Raw genomic sequence first — 6534 nt, 5'->3', positions numbered from 1 at the left:
TGTCCAAGTAAGTACTTTGACTAAGTCCAATTAGTCTTTTACTCCTATTTCTCAAAATCCTTATCTCCAGAATATAAGAAGCTTCCCCTAGATCCTTCATAGCGGAACACTTTCCAAGCTAGGACTTAACCTCCTGCAAGGTTGGAACTCCGTTTCCTATGAGAAGTATGTGATCAACATATAGTACTATAAAGCTAACTATACTCCCACTATCTTTGACATATACACAGGACTCATCCTCACTCCTAGAGAAACCAAGCTCTTTGATATTCTCATTGAAGCAAAGATTCCATCTGTGAGAAGCTTTCTTTAATCCATAAATGGATTTTCCAAGCTTACACACTCTATTGTGGTATTTAGCATCCACAAAACCTTCTACCTGACACATGTAAACATCTCCGGCCAGCTTCCCACTAAGGAAAGCGGTTTTGACATCCATTTACCAAATTTCATAATCATGAAATGCAGCGATGACTAACATTACCCTAATAGACTTGATCTTGGCCACTGGTGAGAAGGTCTCATCATAATCAACCCTCGGGGTTTGAGTAAAGCCCTTCGCCACCAGTTGTCCTTGAATGTGTGTACCTTTCCATCCATGTCGGTCTTCTTCATGAAGATCCATTTGCACCCAACTATCTTACGACCTGGTACATTGTCCACTAAGTTTCAAACTTGATTGTCATACATGGACTGGATCTCGCTGTCCATTGCCTATTTCCATTTGGCAAACTCAGGGCCCGCCATGGCTTCCTTGTAGCTAGAAGGCTCCTTCACATTTATCAGTGTACTATCATTGATAAATGTATCACCATTCATAGTAATATGAAAACCATAAAACTCTGGTGCCATTCTAACTCGAGTGGAATGTCAAAGAGATAATGACTCGTCAATGGGCTCAACATGAATCTCTTCCTCAGGTTGAGCGCTAGTGTTAGAGGCTCCTTCACCACTTGATTCTTGAATTTCTTGAAGATCAATTGTCCTCCCACTGTCCTCTTGGCATATGAGTTCCCTCTCGTGGAAACTCCTCTCCTCGCTACAAAGACCATGTTATCACTAGGTCTTTAGAAAAGATATCCAAAGGATTTCTATGAGCAGCCGATGAAAATACGCCGCTCACTATAAGGTTCAAGCTTTTCGTGAGTTTCTCGTCTTACAAAAGCTTCACAACCCCAAACCTTGGTATGTGCCAACAAGGCAACCTTCCCTGTCCACATCTTGTGAGCTGTTTTGGAAACCTTAACTAATAGAAAAACAGCCTTTTACGACGCGCAATCAATGACACGCGCTGATAGAGGACACGCATTTGTGCATGCCCTAAAAATTGATGTCATTTTTCCAAAATATGAAGCATAGAGGACACACATTTTTTGTGCCCTAAAATTAGTGTCTAATAAAAAACACGGAGGGCACCTTAAATAAAATGAGTGTCGTCTAACCATGTCCCTTTATAAATTTAAATGTAACGCGCGTTTCATCTAAGGGGCATATGAAATCCCAAAATTAAAAAGCCTGCTTTGTTTCCACCGACTAAAAACCCTAGCTCATCCCCGCCGAAAACCCTCCTTATTTCTTTCTTTCTTCTCGCTCGATTCTCAAACCTCCATTCACCTTCCGCCATCTGCAGCTTCTTCAACCCTTCCGAGTGTCTCCCATCGCCGTCGACTTCCAATGAAAGACGATCGTTCTTCCCCATCACCGTCTATATTCCAAATTACTAGGATTGGCACTCTGTTAACCTAATCATGGATTTGTGCGCCGGCGGGGAGCTATTTGATCGGATTATAGCTAAGGGACATTATTCAGAGCATCCGGCAGCTGGCGTCTCCCGGCAGATGGTGACGGTGGTGCATGATTGTCATACGATGGCAGTGTTCCATTGAGACTTAAAACCTGATAAATTTTTGTTCTTGAGTACCCATGAAGACTCGCTATTGAAAGCTACTGACTTTGGTCTCTCGGTGTTTTTCAAACTAGGGATTCTAAGCCTAGCAAGGTTTCCTTTTCTCCTTGAATTCACTTTTTTGTTCAATTTTGCAATATCATTTGTTTTATCTAGCTTTCTATTTCTAGATAAGCTTAGTACCTATTTTAATTAGGATCAGTGTAGACCTTACTCTTCCATGGGTGAATGAGTCGAGATCAGCAATATGGTTGAAGTTTTTGTTGATTATGCTTTTGCTATTGGGATGATATACAATACTTTTGTCATCTTTAAGATTAATTTCATTAGCCACACATTGTGATATACTATTTTGTCTCAATTAGTCTGCTTGTATTAACCCTAAGTTCGTCGCAAGTGTAAATAAATCGTTACTCTAAATTAGAAAGCTAACTTGTTTTCATGTTTGTATTTTAGCACTTACATATTTCACTTTTTTGGGTTCAACTTTTTATCCTTACACTTTGTTTCCTCCTGTTTTAGAATACATGCTAATCAAGGTTTGAGTTTTATGGGAGTTCTTATGTTAGTTTGTATTCATTTTCATTTAGGTGAATGTTTTCTTCTTTCTTTCTTTCTTTTTGAGCAAGTAGTTGAATTTTCTACCAGACTCTCTATATAAGTAGACTATCACTATACATACTTCCAGGGCATTAGACAATTCATGTGTGTCTTCTATTGCACAAGAACTGGAATAAATTATTTTTCTTAGAAGTCTAACAAAATATGTAGTGTTTCCATTTTTGAGAATTTGTTCATGTGAACTAATATATAGTCGTATATTAAAGAAGTTATGGATCATTTTGGTCCACAAGATCTTTAAGTTGAAGTGAAAAGATAACGTTGTTGAGACTACATTAATTATCTGGAATGGACTTTATTGAGACGGAATTGAATAGGGAAAATCAAGAAATACCAATATGCCCTTAAAAAGAAAAAGGTCTTTAAACCTGCAATTTTAACAACCAAGAAATATGAATATAACCTTGTTGTCATAACCTTAACTACCAGTTTCCTTAAATGTTGGTATTTCATTGTTCATGTACCTATAAGCATAACTTGTAGGCATAAAAAAGAAAACATATAAACCTAATTTATTTCTATTTGTTGATGCACAGGGAAACTCGGTGGCTTCAATAGGTTCATTTAAAGGATTGAAACAAGTAAGAAGGATGGTAAAAGAATGCATGTTAAACAAAATGCATCCCCTGTACAACATCATAGTGATTCGTACATTTATTTATTTATTTATTTATTTATTGAATTTTATTTGATGCGCTAATAATATTTTGTGTGTTATTTAACAGGTCCTGGTGATGAGGAGAGATCTTGCAAGAAATCCAAAACTTGCAAATGAGAATTGTGTCCATATGCTTTTTTGTCTATTCAAAAATAAAATAAAAAATGGTTTTTTCTTGTATTCAAATTTCTTTCAAAATGACTGTAATTTCTTTCCTTCTTTCATTCTCAGGTCTCCGATGGACAGAGGTTGCCTTTAGGAGTTCAAGAATTGGGAACATGTGATTTCTAGCCAAGTGTATTCACGAGAATCAGGTGATTTCTTTGTATGAGATTATTTATGAATTCGTTAATGTCTTCATATGGGTTTTTGGTAATTCTTACGAGAAACTAAAATACCATCGACGTTGTTGTGGGAATTTTGCCATTGATAACAAATTCGTTTTGTATTTATTGGGAGATTTGCTTCAATCCCTTCTAATTTCCTTAAATAATTCACAAATATTGAGTTTGTTTTTAACATGTAAAAAAAATGTCGCCTTTTTGTTACTTGTCATGAACAGGGCTGTGATTTTCTTTTCCATTTCTTATTAATGAGGGTATTTTGGTCTTTTTTAAAATGCTCTTCAGGGACAACGTGAACAAAAGGATTTTGATATATCAAAGGAAGAAGGAGGCACTGGAAGAGCTCTAGAAAAGAATTATGATGTTTCAGTGACACAAAATCATATTGAAATCCATCAGGGACTTGTTGTATACCTGAAGAGGGAGATTATGGTCCTATAATTTCTGCCATCAGAGTTACCCCTAGTAATAATCATGGAATGCTTACATATTCTTTTATTTTATTTTGATTCTAATGATTTCTGATTTTTTTTAATTAGTTTTCAAAGTGAAGGGTAATTTTTCAAATAATACTGGAATAATAATTGGTGTCATAGTTGGTGTGGGATCTGTCTCCCTTGTTTTCATAATTTTTGGTTTATTATACTTGAAAAGGAGAAGGTTAAAAAACATGGAAGAAGGTAACTAATAATTACATTAATTATTATTATGTAGTTGTGTTTGGTATGCAATTATATTAATTATATTCATTTACTTTTTTAATTCTACATAACAAAAGACATGTTTCAGTTACTCATTCAATTCCTTCAAACCAACCAAACAAACCTTAATGCCATATTCTTCCATTCTACACAATTAATTATAATTCCACAGAATTTTCTAATCATTTTTCTTTACTTTTTCTTTTTTATTTTTCATAGAAATTCTTGGCATGGGACCAAAAATAAATACTTATACGTATGCAGAACTAAAAACTGCAACCTCAGATTTCAGTCATTCAAATTTGCTTGGAGAGGGTGGTTTTGGCCCTGTTTACAAGTTTTTTTTATATATCTATTAAGTTTTGTATTAAACCTTTTGTTAAAAATAAACAAATAATGAGGTTTATTAATATGTAACACAAGGGATATTAAGTGATGGAAAGATAGTAGCTGTGAAGCAACTCTTAGTAGCATCCCACCATGGAAGGACTAAATTTATAACTAAATTTGAAGTAATATAATATTTATGCTTTTGGTTATTTTTTAAAAGGCACAATTTTCACAACTGAGGCCTGCTGCAATGGCAAACTCAATGGGCCCACGTATGCCCATGTATCCTCCCAGTGGTCCATGTATTGGGCAGCTACTTTTCTACGGGCAGCCTCCTCCTGCTATGCTTCCTCACCAGGTAAAATTGTTATTTCCCCTTTTTCTTGATTAAATAAAATACACTAAAGTAAGAATCAAGATTATGTTATTTATTTTTAGGCGGGTTTTAGTTACCAACAACGGTTGGTCCCTAGAATGAGGCCAGGTGGGGCCCCAATGTCAAACTTCTTTCTCCCCGTTGCTGCCCAACAAGGTCAACAAGGTCAACGCCTTGGTGGCATTGGCAGGTGTGGTGCTGGTGCAAGCTCTGTTGAATAGCCTCTTCCCATGATGCAGCAGCAGGTATTTAATACTATTTATTTGTTTATCATTTTTTAAATGGCTCAAAAATCAAAGAAACAATAAAGTATTTCCATTTGTTTTGGTCAAATGTTTCTAAGAGGACGCATGTATCGTTTCCAAGAGGACGAAGCTTTTTTAAAAGTAGAATGAAAACGACAAGTCATTTTGTGTTGTGTTACAGGGTTGATGAAAGCGAATATCTGTTATAATCATCGGTAAAAGTCATATAGAAGTGATTAGCATCCCTTGTGGTGGATCTGAAGGTCCACACACATCTGTGTGTATGAGATCCAACAATCCCTCAGCTCTTTCACAAGAACCAGTGAAATGGATTTAATCATCTTTCCAAGCTAACAAGATTTGCACGGGTCATTTCACTTTAGGTCAAAAGACTCCAACACTCCATCCTGTTGGAGTTGGGATGTGCGCTTCTTGTTGACATGTCCAAGACGACAATGCCACAAGCATGCTTTGTCTAAGCCATTAGACAAATCAATATGCAAAACATTATTTCCTAAGTTATCTACAACCAACACAGTTTCATATACACCATTACAAGGAAATGCTTCAAAATAAAAAGCACCATTATAAGAAGCATTTATAGAACCATTTCATAATTAAATGAATATCTAAACCCTTGTCTATACAAACCATGAAAAGAAATAATATTCCTCATCATTTCTGACGACTAGAAACAATCATTCAAATCTAAACCTAACCCACTACTAAGCGCTAAAGAGTACACTCAGATCTTGGTAACAGGAAATGTCACACCCTCGAACCAGACGGCGGAAACGTCCGGGGGCTTGGTGTGACTTTCGTCTTTGTAGAATCATCACATAGTATATAATTGAAACATAACATCTGATGGGTTTTGAGCATTCTAACACTTCCTAAGTGTACATGCAACCCTAATAACCTTGGATCTATGTTTGTCTAATTATCATGCAAAGTTGAATTTCCAAGGTTATATTCCTATCTAGCATACATGGGGAACAATTTAACTTGAATGAAAGATAGAATAACTTACCTTGTTGTAGCTTATGTTCCTTGAAATCTTGTGAGCCTAGCACCCCAAGTGTGATGCCTCAAATGCTTCACACAACACCAAATGCTCTTGGAAAGACCTTTGAGATAATACACACTTCTTAAAATCGGCCAAGCCCTCTAGTTTCTTATGTCTAACCGATTTTGGTGGAGAATGGGATCCTTATATAGTGTTGACACATCTAGGGTTACACCATGTAAACCCTAATGTGTCATGACTCTTCATTTCCATGACCCATGGGTTTGTAACTCCCATGGAGCATCCATGGAGCATCCTATGGGTAGAACCCAACTTGATAATCCATG

The 6534-nt window shown here is 36.3% G+C and overlaps 1 long non-coding RNA gene across 1 annotated transcript; it reads left to right on the top strand.

Annotated features, from left to right (window-relative positions):
* Positions 1-3014: 3014 nt before the first annotated feature.
* Positions 3015-4913, top strand: LOC145070195 (uncharacterized). Its single transcript, XR_013689858.1, has 3 exons — positions 3015-3108; positions 3253-3499; positions 3815-4913. It is a non-coding gene; the product is annotated as an uncharacterized LOC145070195 (long non-coding RNA).
* The last annotated feature ends 1621 nt before the right edge of the window (positions 4914-6534 follow it).

Source organism: Lactuca serriola, chromosome 8 (assembly GCF_051521515.1).
Source record: "Lactuca serriola cultivar US96UC23 chromosome 8, Lser_US96UC23_V15, whole genome shotgun sequence".
Lineage (NCBI taxonomy): Eukaryota > Viridiplantae > Streptophyta > Magnoliopsida > Asterales > Asteraceae > Lactuca > Lactuca serriola.
Note: the sequence above shows the minus strand (reverse complement) of the source record. Positions and strands in the feature narration are given on the sequence as shown.